The 8,031-nt window shown below is 51.5% G+C and overlaps 2 pseudogenes; both read right to left on the reverse strand.

The window, feature by feature from the left end:
* Positions 1-288: 288 nt before the first annotated feature.
* LOC129012970 (cell division cycle protein 27 homolog) lies at positions 289-2,205 on the reverse strand (annotated as a pseudogene).
* Positions 2,206-2,657: 452 nt separating this feature from the next.
* Positions 2,658-5,880, reverse strand: LOC129013186 (trithorax group protein osa-like; annotated as a pseudogene).
* Positions 5,881-8,031: the final 2,151 nt, after the last annotated feature.

Below are 8,031 nucleotides of genomic sequence, written 5' to 3' on the forward strand. Positions count from 1 at the left end.
AACTAAACAAGCAAACAAACAAAACACAACTACAGTATTTGCAAAAGTTTGGTAGAAGACTGAAACTGTTGAGTATAAGCATCTGGTATTCTATTATAATTAGTTAACTGAAGAGTTTGTTAAAGACATACATTTCATAAGAAAACATGTTAGTTTGAAGTTATTGACCTGTATGTACCATCCCTAAGTATTAGTAACCAAATTCATGACAATAAAGAGCTATCTAACAAGAAAAATTAGTGACTACCAGCACCATCAACAAGATTTGTCTTTACACTTCATTACCACTTACCATGCATTATAATGTCTAGGATTGACTCTGATAGCATTTCGAAAACAAGCTAATGCTTTGTCCAATTCTTCAGTTAAGACAAACTCTCGCCCTAATAGAGTATAGGCATAAGCATAATTTGGATCCACTTGGATAGCCTTCTGGAAGAATTTAATTGCAATATCGTGTTCCCGCTGCAGACTGAAACAGTTCCCTGCAGCACACCAGGCCTCTGGCGAATTTTTATCCATGTCTGTTAAGTCTTTTGACAGAAATGAAAGAGAGACATCTTTTTGAAGACGCCAAAGTGTTGTAGAGTAGATTTCCATGCCATCGAATCTATAATTCTCAATCCTTCTAACCTCTGAGAATATTCTTTCAGCTTGCATGTACTCTGAAATTTCAAAATAGGCCCTTCCAATTTGGCACAGTACCCAACTAGTATTGTAGTGGTGAGAAGGTAGATGGCTCAAAATATTTATAGCTTCTTTGCAGTAGTATGAACACAAAGCTAAATAACCTTTCCCACTTTCATGAAGAGGGCTCATCAAGCCTTCTGCTGCTGCTTTTTGTAGATTAAAAGCCTGAATCTGATGTGTGATTGTGGATATTTTGTCTTCTGAATTGATGGAAGAGTCCAATTTTGTAATTTCCAGGTTGTCATTTATATTAGGTTGAATTATTCCTCCTTTATTAGTTTTACTTTTTGTTTTTCTGTTTGGGGTTTTAGGTGGAAATTTCATTTTAAATTTCTTCCTATTCTCTTTGGTTGTGGAACTGTCACTAGTAAAGAGTCATGAAGTTTTTTGATGCAGTGCATTTCGGGGAGATGTCATAGTGGGGCTCATTACCTGAGGTGTTGTACTTATTTATGGACCAGATCTTTCTGTTTGTGAAATAATTGGAGTTACCTCTCGGCTATTTCCACTCTGCAAGAAGTCAGACTTTGCTCCAGTTTGGCCAATTCTGGCAACAGACTTTTTTGAAGGGGCTCCTGTGGATGGCACATCAATTACAGAGGGTGTATTAGTGTAGTTTTGTAAATAAGATCCATCTCCAGGACTTGGGGTTTCTAATGGCAAAATCCCAAAACTTGGGGTTTATGGACTAAGAGCTGCTGGTCCTGTTAATAAACTTCGACCAGTTTTTGGTTTATTTTGAACTTGTTTATATAATATGGAAGTTCCTGTTCCCAGTGGGACAGTATCAGGTGAAATTACAGCTGAATCAATAGAAGACACTGGGGAATCTGTATTCAAGGAGTACTTTGAATTGGAAGATTCTAAATTCAATCTGTTTAATTCAATTGTGTCCTGGGGTGTTTCCGTAAGAACAGTCTCAGGCTGTCTGTGACATAAACTGTGATCAGGTACTTGTGTTGTGCAAGAGCTGGGCAGACAGTTGCTAAAGTTCTGTAAAGATGTGAATTTAAATGTTTGGTCAGGATCTGGCTTTTCACCTATTTCACATAATGATTCAAAGGGATACCAGAGGAAAGGATTTAAACTAAGTCTCTTTTGGTAACCTTCTGATCCTTTGGCAAGCCGATCTGTCTTGCAATATACATGTCCCAACAATGAAAGGGGAAAGCAAGCTGAATCACCAAACTCAGTGACAATATCATCATGGCTTTTCTGCTTATTAAACACTCCACCAGACAAGATTTGTTCCCAGTCTGCAAGCTTACTGAGATCAACACAACATTTTGCAAGCTGGTATTTGCATTGCAGTGTAGGACAACTGTGACTTTTCAAGTGTCTATATGCTTTATAGGCCTTTTCTTGGCGGCAAGAACAGGTCGCCAGTAAAAACAAGGCTTCTTCTGAGTGTACTTCTGCATAAAGGCCTTCTGTGAGGAAAACCCCATCTCGGTAAGCATAGTGGTTTAGTGCTTGGCATATAGCATCCTGGACGGGTTCCTGCAGCACGGTCATCCTCGAGGCTCAGGCCCAATTTCTGCAGTGCCTCAGGCAACCCGCCACCCCACCCACCCCCCTCCGCCCTGTAGCGGCTCCGGCCTGGCCAGCCTCGGCTCATTTAAATTCACCAGTTACCGGGGAATGGGGGAGGCCAAGCCAGAATGACTTCTTTATCCTGCCGACTCTGGAAAGCCCGGCCCCTTGTGATCCATTGCAAAGTGAAAGTCACCTCGTGTTTGGAAAACGGATCCGCTCCCAAGTTCAGTGGAGCGATGTGGCATGTAGGACGAAGGACTCTGTTCCTTCTGATTTGGTCTGCACGGTGGGGCCTAGGGCTGGAGCTCTCTCTGTGCAGACCGCTGACTCCCTCTACCTTGGGTTCCATCGGCCCCACCCTGGGACAGGAGCCTTGGCAGATTCTGGCCCTTCCTGGCCCTTAAGTCGCTGTCAGAAACCCCATCTCGTGTTCAGATGCCCCGAATAAGTGTGGTTCGTGCATCTCTGGAAACATTGGAAATCTCTCCTCTACGCATGGTCACCTAAAACCCTAGGAGCTCGAGACACACGTCTGCCATCCACCTCACTGCTTTCGGGAGAGAATGCTGTGAGTCTCTTGCCGAATCTCTCTTGACTTGAGTTCTTCATGAGTGTGTGGTTAAGACGTAGTGAGACCAGATGTATTAACTCAGGCTGGGTGCTTGTGGCTCACGTCTGTAACCCCAACACTTTGGGAGGTCGAGGCTGTAGGATCCCTTGAGGAATTGCCTAACCCTGGGGAGGTAGAGGCTGCAATGTGTGAGCCATAATGGTGTCACTGCGCTCCAGTCTGGGTGAAAGACAGGGTGAGGCCCTGTCACAGGCAGGCAGGCAGGCAGGCAGGCAGACAGACAGCAGCTGTATTATGTTCTTCTCAGGGTAGGAAGCAAAAATAACAGAATATAGCCCTTAATTCTTTTTTTTTTTTTGGGATATAGTTTCACTCTTGGTGCCCATGCTGGAGTGCAATGACACCATCTCAGCTCACCGCAACCTCCACCTCCCATGTTCAAGTGATTCTCCTGCCTCAGCTTCCTGAGTAGCTGGGATTACAGGCATGTGCCACCACACCCGGCTGATTTTGTACTGTTAGTAGAGACAGCATTTCTCCATGTGGTCAGGCAGGTCTCGAACTGGCCACCTCATGTGATCTGCCCATCTCAGCCTCCCAAAGTGCTGGGATGACAAGTGTGAGCCATTGTGCCCAGCCAGCTACGTTTTCTTTCAAATTTTCAATTTTAATCTATTTATTATTATTATTATTATTTTGAGACAAAATCTCACTCTGTTGCCCAGACTGGAGTGCAGTGGCATGATGTCAGCTCACTGCAAGCTCTGCCTCCTGGGTCCACCCCATTCTCCTGTCTCAGCCTCCCAAGTAGCTGGGACTACAGGCGCCCACCACCATGCCTGGCTAATTTTTTGTATTTTGAGTAGAGACGGGTTTTCACTGTGGTAGCCAGGATGGTCTTGATCTCCTGATCCCCGTGATCCGCCCACCTCGGCCTCCCAAAGTGATGGGATTACAGGCTTGAGTCACCGTGCCCGGCCTATTTATCTATTTATTAACTTTGAGTCCAGGTTCTGAAACCAGTTAGTTTTTGTATTTTTTTAGAGACGAGGTTTCACCATGTTGCCAAGGCTTGGATCGAGGGATCCACCTTCCCTCACCTCCCAAAGTGCGGAGATGACAGGCGTGAGCCTACTGCACCCGGCTCCCCCCTTCCAATCCCAGCTTATCACTCAGGTGCCCGAGGCCCAGCGGTGGTGTGTGTTTCCCATCCCCAGCGCCCCCTCCTCCGGTCACTGCCATGGTGTCCGCGAGTGGGTCCTGAGGGAGCTCGTTGGTGTGGGGGTTGAGTCGGTTGAGTGAGACGACCCCTGCCATGCAAGGAAGGGCGCCGCCTGGTCTGCTGAGTGCAGGTCCCGTGCTCCCCTCTGGCGGTTGTGCGCGGGGCGTGTTAATGATCGCAGTGGGCTGGGGCAGGTGACGCATGTGCCGGCCGGCCGCCGAGGGGCTACCATTCTGCCTCTGACTGGTTGTGTATGGGTTTACTTGGAGGTGCTTTGCCTGGGAGATAGGAGGTGGGTGGACGTGGAGTCCTTAGGGGATTGCGCGCATGCGCAGCGGCGAGGTCACCTGCCCAGACCGCGAAGGCTCAAGGTTGCCTCACGCAGATTTTTCCTGGTACCGCAAGCCCCCCCCCTTCTCCAGGCATCCCTAAGCACCTCTGCAGGCCTGACGAGGGGTGACTGGCGGGTGGGGAGTGTGACCCACCCTCGGTGAGAAAGCCTTCTCTAGCGATCCGAGAGGTGTGCCTTTGGGGTACCGGATTCCCCGGCCTGCTGCCTCTCTCTGCGTTAAGGTAGCACTGCCGTAGCGACTCGCTTGCAGAGGACACTCCTCCGCTTCCCCATCGACAGGGTGAGGGGGGAAGAGAGAGGGTTCCCCGGCCTCCGCAGTGGGGACCGAGGGTGGCTCATTGCCTACTGTGTGGCCCACGCCTCCTCCTTCCGAGTCTGTGCGCGAGCAGTGGCTGTGCCCGGCGTTTCACCTGGTGAGTGACCCGCTCCCCTGCAAGCTGGCTCTTCGCCTGCTCCCCTATGGAATAGCGACCGTGCTGACGACCGCATTTGCATTGCACGGGGTTGGGCCGCCTGGCCATGGGAAGCATCCCAAGTGGGGGGCGCATCATTCTCCCAGAGCTTGACCAGGTTGGAGGATGGACGGGAAATGAGCAACGTGGCCTTGGCATTGGGTTTGTGGCTGAGGTCGCTTTGGGGTCCCAATGGCAGGACCTGGGGCTCATGAAGTGGGTCTTGGTGACTGCCGAGGGCCATCCGGCATCCTAGATGGGGAGCCGTGGGACCTCCCTCGTGCCTGTGGTGGTGGGATCCCATGGCAGTGTTTTCCTGGTGGCCCGGCCGTGCCTGAGGTTTCTCCCCGAGCCGCCCCACTGCAGGCTCCCCGGTGCCCTTGCCCTCGCAGTCCCTAGCCTTGCCTGTCTGTGCCCCCCTCCCTGCCCACTGATCCTCTCTCCCTGGGCGGCTCACCAGCTTAGGCTGTGGTGGCCCCGTCTGGGACTAAACCCAGCTCCGCCTTGTGGGGCACTGCCACTGGCCACTGTTTGGCCTGTTGTCCGTGTCTCCGCGCGTGCGCCTTTGGGACCAAGTCGGCGGCGCCCCGCTTGGGCTTGGTGGGCACCTGGAGGGTTTGGGGTCAGCCTGCAGCACGTGTGGGGGAGAGGGTTCCGGGGGCTGGACGCGATGGCGGCAGCGGTGGTGGAGCTGTGGGCTTGCCGAAGGCCAGTCAGACACTCTAGGTGCTGCGCTGAGACACCTTCGTGCTCAGAGGCTGCTGGCAGTGAGATCCCAGGCACCGTGGTCCGCCTCTCATTCGCTGTCCAAACATCGGGGCTACCCTGCGCCTGCCGCATGCGAATGGCCGCCAGTCCATCGTGGCTGCCGTGCACGGGTCGGGCGGTCTGCCTCCTCGCACTTGGGGATGAAGGGTTGGGAGTGGTGAGACCGTGGGGGGGTGTTGTGTCGTGTGGGTGGATGGGATGTCCGGTTCGCTGCCCCACCGCCCCCCCCCACCACCCCACACTGTTCCCTCCCTCTCACACGCCCCGTCACCCTCCCTGACATGCCCATCCTCGCGACTGGGACTCTGGGCTCATCCTCACGAGGCCTGGAGGCCGCTTTCTACCTACATGGTTGATCCTACCAGAACCATATGCTTGTCTCAAAGATTAAGCCATACATGTCTAAGTACGCAGGACCAGTACACTGAAACTGTTAATGGCTCATTAAATATGTCATGTTTCTTTTGGTTGCTTGCTCCTCTCCTACTTGGAAAACTGTAGTAATTCTAGAGCTAATACATGCCAAAGGGTGCTGACTCAATTCACGGGGAAGATGTGTGCATTTGTCAGATCAAAACCAACTCTGTCAGCCCCTCTCTGGCCTGGCCGGGGGGGTCGGGTGCCGACGGCTTTGGTGACTCTAGATAACCTCAGGCCAATCGCACGCCCCCAGTGGCAGCGACGACCCATTTGAATGTCTGCCCTATCAACTTTCAATGGTAGTCGCTCTGCCTACCATGGTGATCATGGGTGACAGGGAATCAGGGTTCGATTCTGGAGAGGGAGCCTGAGAAACGGCTACCACATTCAAGGAAGGCAGCAGGCGTGCAAATTACCCACTCCCTACCCAAGGAGGTAGTGATGAAAAGTAACAATACAGGACTCTTTCGAGGCCCTGTAATTGGAATGAGTCCACTTTAAATCTTTTAACAAGGATCCATTGGAGGGCAAGTCTGGTGCCAGCAGCTGTGGTAATTGCAGCTCCAATAGTGTATATTAAAGTTGCTGCAGTTAAAAAGCTCATAGTTGGATCTTGGGAGAGGGCGGGTGGGTGAGTCACATCCCGTCCCCACCCCTTGCCTCTAGGCACCCCCTCGATGCTCTTAGCTGAGTGTCCCGTGGCCCGAAGCGTTTACTTTCAAAAAGTTAGAGTTTTCAAAGCAGGCCTGAGCCGCCTGGATACCGAGGCTAGGAATGATAGAATAGGACCGCGGTTCTATTTTGTTGGTTTTCGGAACTGAGGCCATGATTAAGAGGGATGGCCGGGGGCATTCGTATTGCGCCGCTAGAGGTGAAATTCTTGGACTGGCGCAGTTCGGACCAGAGCGAAAGCATTTGCCAAGAATGTTTTCATTAACCAAGAATGAAAGTTGGAGATTCCAAGACAATCAGATAGCGTCGTAGTTCCGACAATAAACAATGCCGACTGGCGATGCAGCGGCGTTATTTCCATGACCCGCTGGGCAGCTTCCAAGGAACCAGTCTTTGGGTTTTTGGGTTTCTGGGGGAGTAGGGTTGCAAAGCCGAAACTTAAAGGAATTGGTGGAAAGGCACCACCAGGAGTGGAGCCTGCAGCTTAATTTGACTCAACACGGGAAATATCACCCGGCCTGGACACGGACAGGTTTGACTGATAGCTCTTTCTCAATTCCATGAGTGGTGGTGCATGGCCTTAGTTGGTGAAGTGATTTGTCTGGTTAATTCTGATAATGAACAAGACTGTGGAATGCTAACTAGTTATGCAACCCCCGAGCGGTCGGCGTCCCCCAAATTCTCAGAGGGACAAGTGGCATTCAGCCACCCAAGATTGAGCAATAACAGGTCTGTGATGCCCTTAGATGTCCAGTGCTGCATGCACGCTACATTGACTGGCTCAGCGTGTGCCTACCCTATGTGGCAGACGCGGGTAACCTGTTGAACCCCATTGGTGATGGTGATCGGGGATTGCAATTATTCCCCATGAACGATGAATTCCCAGTAAGTGCGGGTCATAGGCTTGCATGAAGTCCCTGCCCTTTGTACACACCGCCGGTAGCTACTACTGATTGGATGGTTTAGTGAGGCCCTTGGATCAGCCCCGCCAGGTCAGCCCACTGCCCTGGCGGAGCACTGAGAAGACAGTTTAACTTGACTACCTAGAGGAAGTAAAAGTCGCAACAAAGTTTCCGTAGATGAACTTGCGGAGGGATCATTAATGGAGAAGAGCGAAACCGGGGAGGCACCACCGCGTCTTTCCTCCTTGGCCGACCGTGTTCCCCATGTGGTGCATGTGTGGGCGGGGTCGTGCCCTTTGTTGGTTGCACAGCCCAACCTGCACCGAGAGCTGGAGAACTCGGGAGGGAGGTGGGGAAGAGAGACATGCATGTGGGGACGAAACCATGTGTGCATGTTGTGGGGTGGTCTGGATGGCTCGCCGGCCTGATGAGAACCATGGAGGAGT

Source organism: Pongo pygmaeus, chromosome 14, assembly GCF_028885625.2.
Source record: "Pongo pygmaeus isolate AG05252 chromosome 14, NHGRI_mPonPyg2-v2.0_pri, whole genome shotgun sequence".
In the NCBI taxonomy this organism is placed as follows: Eukaryota; Metazoa; Chordata; class Mammalia; order Primates; family Hominidae; genus Pongo; species Pongo pygmaeus.